We start from the raw sequence: 16,244 nt of genomic DNA, 5'->3' as shown, positions 1-16,244 counted from the left end.
TCTATGAATCACAGGTATGCACTTTGAAACATTGTCATAAAATCTAAATTTGAATGGTTTATGCACAGCATTTTATAAATGAGAGGCCTGGTTTCTCGTCTCATCAGGTGATTGTTAGATTCTTCGATGTTGACTGCGCAGTCGTCTGCGTGTCTGCAAGCTGTTAATTTTAATGAATCAATGTTGTGTTCTATATCAATATCCAGGGCTGAAATTAATCATTCAATGAGGTGTAATAAGCATCATTTTCCGTCACAAAAGACAATTTACATGAATTATGTATAAGAGATGTTGATTTTACATCACAAACTGTAAAGACAATAGGGACTGAAATCAAACCCAAACAATTTTAGACTATTTCTTTTTTTTCTTGCTGTGTTTTATTTCTTTTGTCTACTTTCTTATGTTATTGTACAGCACTTTGGTCCACTGCGGTGGTTTTAAAACGTGCTATATAAATCAAATTTGATTCATAACTAGACATAAGATGTAAACTGTTTGTAGTGATTAACTAACCTGTGTATTATAACAATCAAACCAAGCATTTACACAAACTGTCAAATTATTAAATTTCCGCGTATCCCATCCCATATCACTTGCTCATTTGTGTCCTTTATTATTAATGCTCTTAACCTAAGCAAGCTTACAACAGGCTTGTAAGAACAAACATACATAGTACACGCAAATATAGGAGAAATTTCAATTAAAGGTGTTGATTACATACAGTATGAGACTTTGTAGAATCTTGGCAGTCATGTTGTAGGCGTTGTTCATAAGATCAAAGGGCAATTTGAAACGATCATTTTCATAGAGTTTCTTCAACTCATGAAAACTTTATTCCTACAATTCTTTGCACTGCTTTAGACGCCTTTATTTTAAAGAAATGCTGCATAGAGACCGTCCTTAATTTGATCTTACGATCATTTCACAAAAGCGCGTATATGTGATTCATAGAATAAACCTTAGCATAGAAACCGTGTGAACGCGTCACCCATCACTGGTGCTAAGCACTTTTCCTCACCAAAGACGCATTTTATAAATATGAACGTTGCTGTGGATTTTTGCGTCTACAATCATTTCTGTGCGTATGCGGGTATTTCCCAGAATTCGGGCCTATTTACATCCCCAGGGTGTAATTCTATTAAAAACTAATCAAATCTAATAAATTTGAGCACCATAAAGTATAAACAAACCTAGACTTTTTTTATGGCTGCTTTTACTAATAATATTATCACATTTTATTGGTATTTTTGTGGTACAATATCTGTGTTTTGGTGTTGTCCTTCACCATAGTTTTCACATGATGTGCCATATCTCAAACATTATCACAAATTAATAAGAAAATATATGCATATGAATTAAATGTTACTTGAACTAATAAACTACATGCACAGATTAAGCCTATATATGCATTTTGTACTTTATTTTGCTTCATTTCTACCTGTCCCATGGTTTCGCTGTCATTACCAACACGCTCTGCATAAAGGGACTTTCCCACTGTTTTTTCATCAAAAGTTTATTTGGTAGTGATGGTAACCTAATGATATAGTGGAGCACATGGATTTCAAGCTGCAAGACTGATACCTTGATGTCCAGAAAAGTAAATAAATCTACTCTTTATTCTTTGTGTTGGGCATGTACAGTTATTATGCGTCATTACCATAAGTGTTGTATTTCTGTATTTTTAAACATATTTTTATCACTTTAATAGTTAAAATGGTGTACATTACATGTAAAAACCTAGCTACACTTGCTTAGTCATCATCTTAGTTAGTAGGGCAAAAATGTCATTACCAGCACAGTCATTACCAGCACAATACATAATTTTGCCAATAAATTATGTATAAATTACAAAAGCATCCTACAATTATACATTTCTGACAATGTATTAAAAAGTTTTGGTATATGGCATTCACTTAAATAAGCTTATATTCCAAGCCAGGGTATATTGATGAATCAGAAATTTAGATACGTAAATGACTATAATTCATCTTGCAAGTAAAAATCTCATTAAGTTCAAGATAAATTAGATTACACGTGAAACCACAAAAATTTTTAAAAGCACTGATTTATCATTTAAGTTTTATTTTTTACATATATTTGATAATGTGATGGTAAAGACACATTTACTTGACATAGTTAACAAAATGGCAAAAAAATCATAAAATCCCTTGTCTTATGGTCTCAATCAAGCTCATAATGTCGCTCCTGACTTAAGGACTGATCATTTGATGAAATTTGGAATTTTAATTTTCTAAATTGCAGCAACCCAATTTGGCCCTTAATCTGAGCAATACCCATGCATGCTTTATAAATAAAGCCCTTCGATCTGCAACGATCATCACTGATGGTGTCGACACATAATGCATTTTAGAATAAATCCACTGATTTCACATGTGTGCACGTGTGTTTCATGTTGAATTCACAAAAAAAAAATCCAAAAACACACATTTCACATGTAAATTTGCACATGTGAAATTCATGTGACTTTTGGGTTATGAGTACATATTTGTTAAAGTTGGTCAGTAATGTACAAAGTCAATTTTGTTTGTGTGCGTAGCTCAGTTTGCTAAAATCAATGGAAGTTTGGATTAGTTGCAGCTCAGAGACGACATCAGATTATTACCAATAAAGAGAATTAGATCAAATGATTTTTGACTTTGAAATTTATATCTAATCCAATCAGAAGTCATCAGTGGAATTGCTGTTGATTCATAAATGAGATAATGGTTTGCGTTTGTCTTAAGCGTGCTGTTGGTCTGTTTTATGACTCTGTCAAAGCTTCTGACTTCATTTTTAAATGACTATTGAGTGAAGGTCTCAGAGGAGCACATTGACAGAATCATCAGTAATACCTTTCTGCATGTGTCTCCTTTCATACTGCACACCAACACACATCCACTGATGTTTTAATGCCACTAACCTGGCAAACGTTGACAAATTGAGCTACTTCCCAAAATTACTTTTTTCCAGGTCAACTGATAAAATCTGAAGATTTAGTCCAGGAAATCTCCGTCTAGCTCTTACCTGCGCATCTAACATCCGTTAACACCAAAACGGTTGTTATTTTTCTGGCTACTCATTAGTTGTGTGATACGTGTTCTGCATCTCATCTCTGTTTGGTTTGGGAAATCTTCATTTGCATGCGGTGGTTTCTCTGTGGTTTGTTAAGGAAGAGAAAAATGAACCTTTTTTCCCTCAAACACAACTAATTAGAGTCCAACAGACACCTCAGCCCGGCGCCACTCGGTCGGGATGTAAATTGCGGAGTCGTCCGCCGTCGTCGCTTCGATTGTTTTGGCCGTTTCATCAGAAACGCTCTAATTAAGCGCAACTTATAGACGTCTTCTTTAAGTGCGTAAGGTGGCGTGTTGTGATAAGAAGAGGTTCTGATTCCTCGAGTGGAAACTTTGTTGACGGCGACGACGCAGTTTGTGGAATATGTCGTTTTAACCTTCTGAAAAAAAAATAATTGGGAGGCGAAAAAGAAAAGTTTGCTGCCGTGGCCTTTCACCACCCACTCATCTCTCACTAAAACACATCCTCAATAAAAAAAGCGATCTGATGATGAGCCGTAGTCATTACCTGGTCCGGACGACCTCCTCCAGAGAGCTCTTTGAAGGTCTATCTCCAAGGCCTAATTAGAAATACGGCCATCCTTTTGTCAGCGCTCACCTAGAGCGGGATAAACCGAGTCTTGAATTTTAAAAAGCCGCCAGCGGTCGTCTAACTTTGTCACGACCTTTAGCCAAATCGCCGCGACGAGCGTGAACGACGCTTCGACATATGGAACGGTCACGTCCGTCCTCGTTTACTCGTGCGCGTTTCTTTTTGGCGCGTTCTCAAAGATGATTCTGCTAAGGCTATTTTCCGCCGCTCAGCATGAGCCCAGTAAACATTACAATCCATCAGAGAGGAAGGAGAAAAAAAACCAGGGTTTGTTTTCACACTTAAAGGAGAGTGTTCTTAACTTAATCACCACCTTGTTTCGCTACATTTGCATATATTTACATATTAATTGGACTACAGATTAAAATTGGTTTTGTAATTTTAATTAAGTGTCCACAAAGGTATATGATTAGAACTGTTTAAAATACGGGCTGACAGATCGAGTAGGAGAGGCGCCGGGATCCGTCCCCTTCCGTAGAGGTGGATTACTTTCGGCAAATGCGCGGTTTATGATAGTTATTTTTAATCTTTACTAGATTATACAGCTAAAGTGGCTGGGTGGGAGGAGAGGGTGGGCTATCCGAATCATGCTCATTTTTTAAGACTCATTTCCCGTTCTGTTGATTTGCTGTACTTGACAAAAGTCCTTTGTAGCATTGCGTGATTGCAAATTAAGAGCCCGAGCTCCAAGTACAAAGAAGAGAATTTTGATTTAGTGCGTAAGTAACCAAATTATGCAAATGTGTTTATAAGTGCGGTAAAGCATTGAGGAATATTGAGCCGTGCTGTCCTTGCCCGTTTACCTTGAGAAACCTTCATCTGTTAAAAGCCCCACACAATCTCAATTTCTTCTAGTTAGTTTCTGTCTGTTAACTTTAAGGCCATCTATATGCTGGTGTACTCAAAACGTGATCAAATGAACATTTATATACATGTAAAAGAAAAAGATGTTGTTATATTAATGACATCATCTTGCGCCCGAGTGCATCATCCTGCTTTCATTACCATCAGCCAGAGATGAGCAATAACAAGTAGCAAATAATGATATATGCCTGAGACAGAACTTAATACATACTGGCTTTTTATAAAAAAAAAAAAAAAAACAGGAACATTTCTTTATATACTCTGCACAACTTTCATGAGAAATACAACAGATAAACACAGATAAGTCTTCACATGTCTTCTGATTTAAAATGGCAGCATCAAAGTCACGTTTAAATGCAAGATGTGTGTGTGTGTGTGTGTGTTATGGATTTTTTTTAGGCCGATACCGATACCGATTTAAACAGACAACCGATACCGGTATTAAACACTTGTATACAATACTATAGTTGGTCTATTAGCTAGTTTATTTCTGCATCAAATTATTTTTACTGAACATGGATTGGATCTAATTAACATTCAGCTGACCAACATAATAAGAGAGGCACAAATTAAGTTAAAACAAATATAATAAGACAATATTACAACCTTCAAACGTTGTTTTTGCTATTCAGCATTTATAAACAACATTAACTCTTTTTTTTTTTACATATAATGGATTTCTTTATGCAGTTAATTAATAAACAATCGGTATATATATCAAACTGGGGGCCCTGAGAGGGTGACAGGGGGCCCTGGTTTTTATAAAAATTTATTTATCATAAACTCTGTGTACTTAAATCTAAAAAAAAAATGCAACTAACCAACAGCACTACACTGAATAATTTAATATGTTTTGTTTAATTAAAATGTTTTATGCCATAGATTTTCTTTGGGGGGCCACGAAAGGATGCACCGTATTCAATGGGGGCCGCATGCTGAAAACGTTTGAGAACCACTGTGTTATGTTACATGTGATTTCAGGAAGCAAGTACACTGTAAAAAATGCTGCATTTTTATCAAATCAACAATAAAAAAAAATAATCCTCTGTTTTATTTTATTACAGTGTAATGCGCATGTAACGACAGAGTGGTGATACTTCAGATTTTACTGAGATTTCTAACCCTGTGCCAATTGTCCTTCAATATTACAGATGTCCTGCAAGTGGTAAAGTTTCATTATTCCATCTACCCTGTAAAACTAGTCCTGCCTGAATAAGACTTTATTTAACTCTTAGGGATGGTTTCCTAGACAGAGCTTATCCTAGTCCCAGACTAACATTTATGTTTAAGATGCCTTCATTTAAAAAAAACCTTGTACTGAAGGGGTATTTTTTGTAAGGTTTGTTTGTAAAAACTACTTTAATGTCCTAATATAACTAAGGCCTAGTCCTGGATTAAACCCTGTCCGGGAAACCACCCAAAATGTGTTCAGCTGAAGAAATGAAGTCATATATATTTTCATTTTTGAATTAACTATTACTTTAAATGTAAAAATAAGAGAACTAAAATGTCAACTTCATTTGAAAGCTAAATGAATAATCTTTTCATTGATGTATGGTTTGTTAAGATACCAATATTTGGCCAAGATACGACTAATCTGGAGTCGGAGGGTGCAAAAAAAAAAAAAAAAAAAACGAGCTGGTTCATTACTTAAAACTTAAATGTCATTTTACACAGCAAAATTAAGATGAAAAATAATATAACTATAATTTGTTGGTAAGATCTGAAGAGAGACACTGGGACCATTTGGAAACATTTAGCTCATTAAATAGATTTCTGAATGATAAAATCAAGTTTCACAGATTACTTGACAACGATCTTGAAGCAACTCAATTTTTACCTAAAAAATATTTATTGATTTGTTTGTCTATTTTTAAGATTTCTTTTAAGAATTCTTTGTACCTGTTTGTTAGGAAATGAATAAAAACTCTCATAAGCTCTGTTTTTTTCTTTTGAATCTTTAAATGGTCTCTTCTTGAATTACTAAGCTGCTCTAATCACTCCAACCTGGTCTCTCTCTCTCTCTCTCTTTTCTGGGGATAAAGACCCACCATGATGTGTAGTTATATACAATTCCAACATCTCTGTCATACTTTCATCTGACCCAAACTTTAGTCTGACTGCCAACTATTCAAATGTGCTTTCTATTCCACTGCTCCAGACTTACTGATGTCTCTCTCTCTCTCTCTCTCTCTCTGAGGATGTCAGTAGCAGTGTTGTGCTTCACTTACATAAACATTTCTGTCTCATTAAAACACCATGTGCTTTATACCTAAAACCGACTTAACTGACATTATATATATATATATATATATACATACAGTATATATATAGGTGAAATGGTTGTTTTTCCACTTCAGTATTATGGCCCCAACAGTGCTCACTGGAACATTCAAAAGCATTGAAATGCACCTATAACCAATGCCATCATTATGTTTTGCAACAATTAGGTTGCGAAGGTTTTGCAACAGCTTTTTGCTTTTACACATCATGAGTTGTGTCTTGTGTGACACCTTGGCAATGAGACGTTTTTGGGACTGAACCAGCCGATATTCATTTGCACTGACAGGGGGCTGGATTGCTTTTGAATTACTGATAGTTTTCAGCTGTTGTCTTGGCTCTCCATGTCTTTTTGCACCTCCCTTTCTCCATGTGTTCAATACTTTTTCCCTGTGTCATTTCACATTATTACACATAACTTTATTTCTGAATTTATTTGTTTTGGTTTCTTTGCATGTTTGGATTACTTGGGTTGTTACCAACATCTGGTGGTAATTTCATGTCAAGAGCACCTTTGGAAATATATTTACTGAGAAAATGGTGATGTGTTCAATACTTATTTCACCTGCTCAATGGGGTGGTTACCTGGACAGGGATTATCTTAAAACAGGATTAGGCCTTATTATTTAAGAAATATAACTAGTTTTAACAAACATGCCTTACTAAAAGCATTACTTGTGTTAATTTTGAGAAAAAACAAAGGGCACTGATGTATTTTAAGCACAAAATACGTGAAATAGTCCCGCATTATTTTGCTCAGTTTTGCGTGGCATTGTCACGTATTTCCACCATTTCCACCATTTTATGTCTCCGTGCCACGCATTTCTTTTCCGTGTCAGTTTCACGTGTTGGTTACTCAACTGTTTTACTTTCTTACAACTGTTTCTTCGGTTTGGGGTTAGAACAACTTTCTGTTACATAAAATGACATCCTTACCCAAACCCAACTCCAACCCTGATGTCAGGTGACAATGGTTTAAAAAGCATAGGAAAAAATAGTATAAACCAATACTTAAAGTAACATTCTAATGCAAACAGCAAATCTAACCCCAAACCGAAGCAACAATATTTTAAAAATAGGAAAAACAGTTGAATAACACATATATGAAACTGACACGGAAAAGAAAGTCGTGGCACAGGCACGGAAAATGAGAAAAACTGAGCAACATAATGCATGACAATTTCACGGAAATTTGTAAGATCAGGCTGCTTAAAATTCATTTTAAGATATATCAGTGCAAGTTGTTTTCAATTTGGACAGTTCTTACATTTATTTTAGTCTAGGACTAATCTTATCCCTGTCTGGGAAAATGCCCCAATATGTCTGTATTTCAATTTTTTAAATATATATATATATATATATATCAAATTTTAACCCATTTACTCCTAAAAACGCCTAAAACCTATGTTATTCTAGGTTAAATACCGATATCTCCTGAGGGTTTTCAGAAAAAATACTAAGAATTGTCAACGTCTACCATAAACTTAATATCTAAGCCTCTGTAGCACTTAGAAACATGAAATAAAAGATGTAATGTTTCAGCGCGCAGCACCAGGCACAAATGGGTTAAAATGTATATATAATTTAAAATATATAAGAAATATACATAAACATATATACAAATGTAAATGTTTCTTTAATACATACATATGTGTGTGTATTTATATATACATAATAATTATAATTAATGCCTTTCAGAAAATGTTCTTCTTTAAATATATAAACATACATATACACATACAATATACCAAATGAAAGAACAGACCCTCTGCTTTTTATATATACATAATAATTATAAAAACATATATTATGCAAACACAAACTTTTATACTTTTATTTTGTATGTGATTAATAACAATTAATTTCTAGACTAATGTTTTCCGTGATCTTTTAATCTGAGTGTTTAAATGCTTGAAATTACTTTTGTAGACAAAAATTTAATTGCAAAAAATTAATGTCTATTAATTGAAAACTAAAATTATTTAAAGAAAAAATATTTTTGAAATGGATAAATTGGACTGAACAATGAAGAAATAGTCATCAATAAGAGCTCAGAATAGATGGAAACTCTAGACAAAGAGTATCTGCAGCAGTAGTTCATACACATGTAATAGATTTAGTCAAACTGAAACAAAAAATCTGACTGTTTTGGAAAAACCTGAAACTCTCCAAAATCTTTAAGGAACCCAATCTCAGAGTGTACATCAGTGTACATGTTTAACAGATTGTTGAAGACACTTAAGTTTTATCTCTGCTCTGCGCTTGACTGATTCTACTGCTGGATGTCAAAGGATCAGAGATGAGAATGTTAAACATCTCCTACATGTTCACCCGTCCTGTAACGATTAACCTGAAACCTGCCTGAGCTCACAGAGAAAAAGAGAGAGAGAGAGAGAGAGAGAGAGAGAGAGAGAGAGAGAGAGAGACGCATCTCATCTTGACGTATTCTCTCTGACAGCAGAAAGGCAGAAGAGCTCATTGTGTTTGTCTGTATAGGTGGCAGGTGATGGATATTTCTTTACTTTATGGTGAGCTATTATCATAAATAAAACGCTCTTTAAGCTCAACCTTTTGCTCACTAATGGAATTTGTCAACATGAAAGAGTCGCTTTGTTGCGTGGACTCTCTCTGTTCAGAATCCTGGTGCCAAATCCCGCAACGGTGCATCCCCTGCCAGCATTTAGCGGTAACACCGGAGCTCAGGGAATCACACGCAATAATGAAATTACTTCAGTGCAAACAAATAAGGTCAGACATTCAAGGAGAAGCTTTGCATCCGAACCCGAGTCTGCTAACCTTTCTCATTTCATCAGTGAGTACATAAAACACATTTTTGGTAAAGTTATGCTCACCTCTATTAACTAAAAAACTCATTTTTATTTTTAGTAATGTGATGTTCTTCAGCTATAGACACCTTCTAGTTGTATCTAAAAGTCACGTTGCATCTATCCTGCCTTCATGGTTTACATTTGGTAGTTTTCAGCCCCATCTGAAATATGTGAGCACACTTTAGTTTTGCTCTGTGAATTTCACATTCATGTATAATGGAGGTAATAGTTTTAATGGGAATCTCACGGCTGCAGTCGCTCTATCCCAAAGTGCTGTTTAACCGTAACCTTATCAAACACAATTAGTTTGAGCTTTATGTGCGGTTCCCTGGCACGATATTAGCGGCCGTACCTTTGTAATTATTGACCATGACTTATTGTAATTAGTTTATTTAAGCTGAATACAGAGGATCCGCAGAGCCTCGGGCACTTTTGCTTCTCCTGAAATAAAAAGCAGAGCTTTTCTTGTCTGTCCGGCTGTTATCGGCACCTGTGTGATGGAACCGTGACAGCTTGTGTTGACAGAACGAATGCTTTCTCAGCAAAAGTGCTTTTGTTGTGTTATTACACATCTGATGTTCTACAAGGAGACAAAGTCCCGCAGCGAGAGGTATCAATAAATCTGACAGACGCTCTGTGGACCACCTATGTGACACGATAAGAACCTCAGAGGAATGATGAGGAGAAAATCATATTTCATCGGCACTAACAGACCTACAGAAACAACAAAACTATACTGCTGGTATCAGCTCCAGAAATTACATTTCAACATCATTTACTCACCCTTGTGCCATTTAAGGCCTATATGATCTTCTGTCATCTGCTGAATACAAAGAGAGAAATAAGCTGCAACTGACCAAAAAAAAAAATCATGCAGTTCATACAGACAAAAAGCCTTTTTGGCCTCAATATTGGTTGAGTAATTGCTTTAATTTAAAGTGGTCATAAACTCTAAAAAGTGAAAAGTTATATCAACCTAAAAAATAACTTCAATTGGTAACACCTAAAAAAATGTACGTTTATTTAACTGAAAAATTCACTTTAGTTAAAGGTGCAGTGTGTAAATTTTAGCGGCATCTAGTGGTGAGGTTCTGGTGAATTGCAACCAATGGCTCAGTCCACTGCTTACTCCTTGTTTATTAATCACATAGAGAAGCTACGGTACGGTACAAACATGTAATCAGAGACAACTTGGTAAAAATAAGTTTGTCCATTAAGGGTTTCTGTAGAAACATGGCGGCACAAAATGGTGACTTCCATGTAAGGAGATCCTCGGTGTATGTAAATAAAAGCGTCTCATTCTAAGGTAATAAACACATAACGGTTCATTATAAAAGGTCTTTATACACCTCTGAAAATATAATTTTGTATCTTATTTTGCATTTCTGTCAAAATATCCTTCTAAAAATTACACACTGCACCTTTAACTTTAGGTGAAATTTTTAAGTTGAATTAAACTTTTTTACAGTGTAGGAAGTTGCTAAAAATAACATAATTTTGTGTATTTGGTGTAATGCAATGTTTAGACAGTAAAAGATTCAAAAAACTTTTTTTTACAAAGCTAATTGTTCTGAAAAGCACGGTGTGCTCTGATTGGCCAGCTATCCAGTATGTTGTGAATGGCAAAGTGTGTGACAAAAATGTTGAATGAGGTGTTTTAGAAAGGCATGGATGAGCCTTCACATAAAAAAAAAAAAACACTTTGGGTTTGAGACTTTAATCTTTGTGACTTTACAATTTCTCTATATGCACAAACAGCTTTTAAAGGAGCGGTGAATCAAGAAATTAATGTTGTTATATATGAGGTCATTGTACTTAATACGAACATCCTGTAAGTTTCAGAACTAAAACATCCTTGTTACTGAAATATCAAACGTTATTGACACCAAGCCCAGAAAAAGCCAGGTTCTGGAATGTGCCAAGTGATGATAAAGTAGTCGATTTTTAAACACTGCCTCCACTTAACTTCTATGTCAGAAGCCCCGCCCACTGGTTTTCGCAAACTGGATAGCATCCCAGTAACAAACATGTCGTTGAAGCTGATCTCACGAATTTCCGTAGGCATTCTCACGGATTGGTTACTCAACTGTTTTGTCCTGTTTTCTTACCATTGTCGCTTCGGTTTAGGGTTAGATTTACAAAAAATGACATCCTTAACCAAACCCAGCTCTAACCCCAACGCCAGGCGACAATTGTTTAAAGTTGTAGAAAAGAATTATTCAGAAAAAAATAGTATAAACCAATAGTTAAAGTGAGATACTAACGCAAACATCAAATCTAACCCTAAACCGAAGTGAAAATGGTTTGAAATAGGAAAAAGCAGTTAAGTAAACAATCCGTGAGAATGCCTGATATTAGGACTGCGAGGTTGAGGTTTATTTTTAAAGTATTTCCAACTCACATGTGTAAAACACTGAGCGAAAAAGCTACAGGTCGACGCTGGATTTGGAGAAAGACTGCAATTAAAAAGCAATGCTGTTGTATCAGGACATAATATCACAGCTATCTTATGTGAGTAAAACACTTTTGTACTATGTGTCACTATTGGTTTGTTAGAAATGGCTTGATATGTCCTGATTGTGTGTAACATCCATTTCTAACCACAAAGTTAGTGATAAGGACTTAAAGGCGGAGTCCACGATGTTAGAAAAACACTTTGGAAAAGGAGACGGGCCGACTACCAAAACACACTTATAGCCAATCAGCAGTAAGGAGCGTGTCTACTAACCGACATCCTTGCCGGGTTGCGTATGTGTGGGGCGGGTCTATCAACAGAAGGTCCAGATTCTATTGGGGTAGAGACATGTTTGTTTAGGTGATTTCAAATATCAACATTGGCTTTCAAACATCGCGGACTCTGCCTTTAACACACTGAAGCATCATTGGTATTACTGTGTCTGTGGTCAAGCCAGCGCGGTTTGAATTTAGATTCTTATGCACACTTACCGTGTTGTTTACGTTAATTTCTAGGCATGCCGCATTTATAAAAAAATTGTTCTTTGCCACTTCACCCATGTGCATGATGTCTTGTGCATACGACATCTTACGGCTCAAACATATATGGGTTAATCCCTTCGGCTGCCATTTTTCCACATCGGAAGTTTTCAAAACAATGCCCCACATGTAATGACGTAGGATTAAAAGCTAGTTTACTATCCAATCATAGCAGTGGGCATTTACTTCCAGGTCTTTAATGCGACCAAACAGAGCGTTTCCCCAGCTAGCCTCAAAACCAGGTTACAAACTAGCTTATTACTTTTAATGTTTTTGAATGTAAAAACCACACAAACATAAATAAATAAAACAGACTGATTCACATCACCTTTAACACTCCAAAGACAAAGATGAAATCACATAAATGTTACAATGTTTCTATAATACTGTTTATAATCTGTTTATAACACTTTTATATGTCACCTCTAAGTGTGATTATTTTTATTAAAACTCAATATTGAGGAGACCTTCTGGTCAGTGTTAACAGAGTCACACAGAATCTGTCTTGTCCTGAAGGGATGTGTCACATAAAAATATTCCTGATCCCTCTCAGGTCCGTCAGCACTGAGCAGCTTTGGATAAAAGTGAGTTTTTCCTCGGACACTAATAACACATAAATGGCTTGGTGTCCATCATCGTCTGGGATAAGAGTTCGTGTGAAGCTCCAGCTTTAGGTGCACTTAAAAATATACAATTCTTCAGTGAAACGACAAAGAATCCTCTTCTGATCTAGACTCCTGAGTTCCTTTTGGATATAAAGAAGTTACATTATTGTTTCTCACATCAGTGTTTTGCTATCTGGGGTTCTTCAAAGAACACGCAGAGATTCTGAAGACGTAAAGATAAATGTGTCAGGGTATATTGTGTTATTTCCAAATTGCATTATAAAATATTCAACCTTGAAATAAGCACATAAACTGTAAGATCCACCGTCAGATATATGGCCATTTCAGGTATCCATAAAAAGCGAATATTTAAATGAGGGCACATTAGAATATTAAATCTTGATTTATTTATGCGGATGCCATTAGGGGTCATCATCTGTATTAGCAAACAATTTTTCAGGGCATGAGGTTTTTATGTAGTAGCAGACACATTAGCACCACGCCGCCGTAACATCCCCGCAATAACAGCCCGCGGTTCATTGGCCGATTTCCGCCCATAAAAGGCAGCCGATATTATAATGCAAATCCCTTACGGGAAAATACCTGTGCAAAGCCTGAATATAAATGACACGGTATTGTACCTCTCTCTCGCTCTCCTTTACCGTATTACTGAATTACGGAAATCTATGAGAGAGAGAGAGAGAGGGGTGGGGTGAGGGGGGCAGGTGATGATGGATTCTTTGCGGATGACACAGAAAAGCATTATGAAGCCCCCGTTTGTCAGGCCAACATTAAGGGCTAATTTTGAAAATCTAGCGTGCAGTCAATTTCCCCCGGCCCGAGGGTGAAAGGTAGCGCGGTGACAGGAGGGCTAATTTCACCCTCCTTATTTACCTCTATGCATCATTTCTGAGCGCCGCGCTGACACCACGACACCCGCTTTAAAAATGACAGCACTGCCATCACACGCCCGGATATTAACGACGACACCCTGCCTCCGCGCGCGTGTGTGCGTGCGCGTCTGTGTGGAGAATAAAAAGGTAAACCTGGCAAATCTATCATTTTAATAACAGCAAGCAAGGTTAATGTAGTTTACCTTACACAGGGGGTGTATAAAGGGGTGTAATCTAGCAGCGAGATGTGCACTCGTGTGTATGTGTGTAGATGTCACACTACACAAACACACACACAGGCGGCCCGGCCTGTGACACACACGGCTGCTCTGATGGCTGTTTGTTGTGTTGCAAGCAGCAGAAAAATCAAACTCTTAATGCTATTGTGCCCGAAACCATCTGTCAAAGGCACACAGAGATGAGTGTGAGATTACCCAGAATAAACAGGAACGCCACAGCGGCGGTGAGACCCTCAGGCACAAAGAAACCACGAAGAAGTGAAGATGGAGAAAAGCACTTCACGAAGGGACATCAAAGCCATTGCCATTCCAGAAGCGTCAGACGGCATCGACACTGTGATGATGATGATGATGGTGATGAAGGGGGCCTGTTTTATTTCAAAAACCAGAGAAACTTTTTTCTCTTCTGAGATACTAGCTGTGTCAAAGAAACATTTAGCAGATCCTGGGGCAGTAGCGAGCGTCTGCACAGTTCCTGAGGTAGCGAATCGGTGTAAATTTACCGTGACGTCTCTGAAGTGCAATTGAAGTGGGAGAATTTCCCCTTTAAACCTCAGAACAGACACAGATTCACAGACTACAGCCGATGCGAACAGGAGGAAAAAAATCTATTCTATTCTCAGACAACAACATAAATAACAACATATTCTTCTCTAATTAACCTGATTTCAAACGCTCGGCATTCTGCATAATTCTGAGGTTATTAAAACAGTGTAATGAGATGAACAGAGTCACCAGAGTCTCTAACCCTGCATATGAATATAAACACAAATGCACCTTTGCTGCGTCCAAAGTCACTTACTTCCATACTATGTAGTAGGCAAAAATCATTAGGCAAGGCGGGGAGTATGTCCGTATTCAGTGGGCGAGAGTACATGGATGACTTATTACTTCCGGCAAAATAAAAAAAATACTATCCCATGAGCAGAAAAGAAGTTACACAAAAAAGAAAAACAAGAGGCATCGTCAATAAAAAAATTACGGAAAGTGGTAGGACTGTAAAAATGAATTACGGTGAAATCCAGGCACATCCAAAAGCCAGAGGGCGCTCTTGTGCAGAAACTCCAATTGTGCCACAGAAGAAGTAGCATTACAAATGCTAGTCCAGGAAATGTCTAGAAGAATATGTATATCGCCATTTGTTTCAGGTATTTCCATGATAATAAAGAATATTTTGAATGATTTTGTTTAACAAGTGTTGCTTTTTTAAATGCACGTTATAAACGACTCCGACTCATAATTTTACATTGAGAAGGACTTCTTACTGACCAAATGCCATAGTACACGCACAAGCTGCGCATGAAACACAAAATCACAGCCTTGCGATTCAGAATCGATTTTAGACAGGTCTTTTTAATAGTTACTTTAGCGCGTACTTTATGCACACTGCCAGATTTTTGAAACATAACGTAAAATGTAGGTTGCACATCCACGTACAGGAGTACAGGTATGTAGTATGTGTGCCCTGAGAGGTATTGCAAATTGTTGCAAGACTACGCGTTTGCGTAAAAAAGCAGACTATACCCAGGGCTTTACAGTCAAATGCAGGATCGTCATCGCTTTTATCCATCCAGAAGGAAACAAAAGCACATTTAAATCTTTTTTTTTTTTTTTTGCTGGAGGGTCTTTGATAAACCCTGAAGGCCCTATTATACACTCGGCGCAATGTGGCGTTATGCGCGACGCAAGTGTCTTTTGCTAGTTTTAAACCAGCACAATTATCATTTTCACGTTTAGCGCCACGTTATTTTACCTTTTGCGCTCATGGGCGTTCTGTTCTGAAAACGAGGTGTGTTCAGGCGCATTGATAGCGGGTTGCTATTTTGAGGCAACTAAAATAGACTACGTCATTGACCAACAAAAACCTGCTCT

The sequence above is a fragment of the Misgurnus anguillicaudatus genome, chromosome 8 (genome assembly GCF_027580225.2).
Source record: "Misgurnus anguillicaudatus chromosome 8, ASM2758022v2, whole genome shotgun sequence".
Taxonomy (NCBI): domain Eukaryota; kingdom Metazoa; phylum Chordata; class Actinopteri; order Cypriniformes; family Cobitidae; genus Misgurnus; species Misgurnus anguillicaudatus.
Note: the sequence above shows the minus strand (reverse complement) of the source record.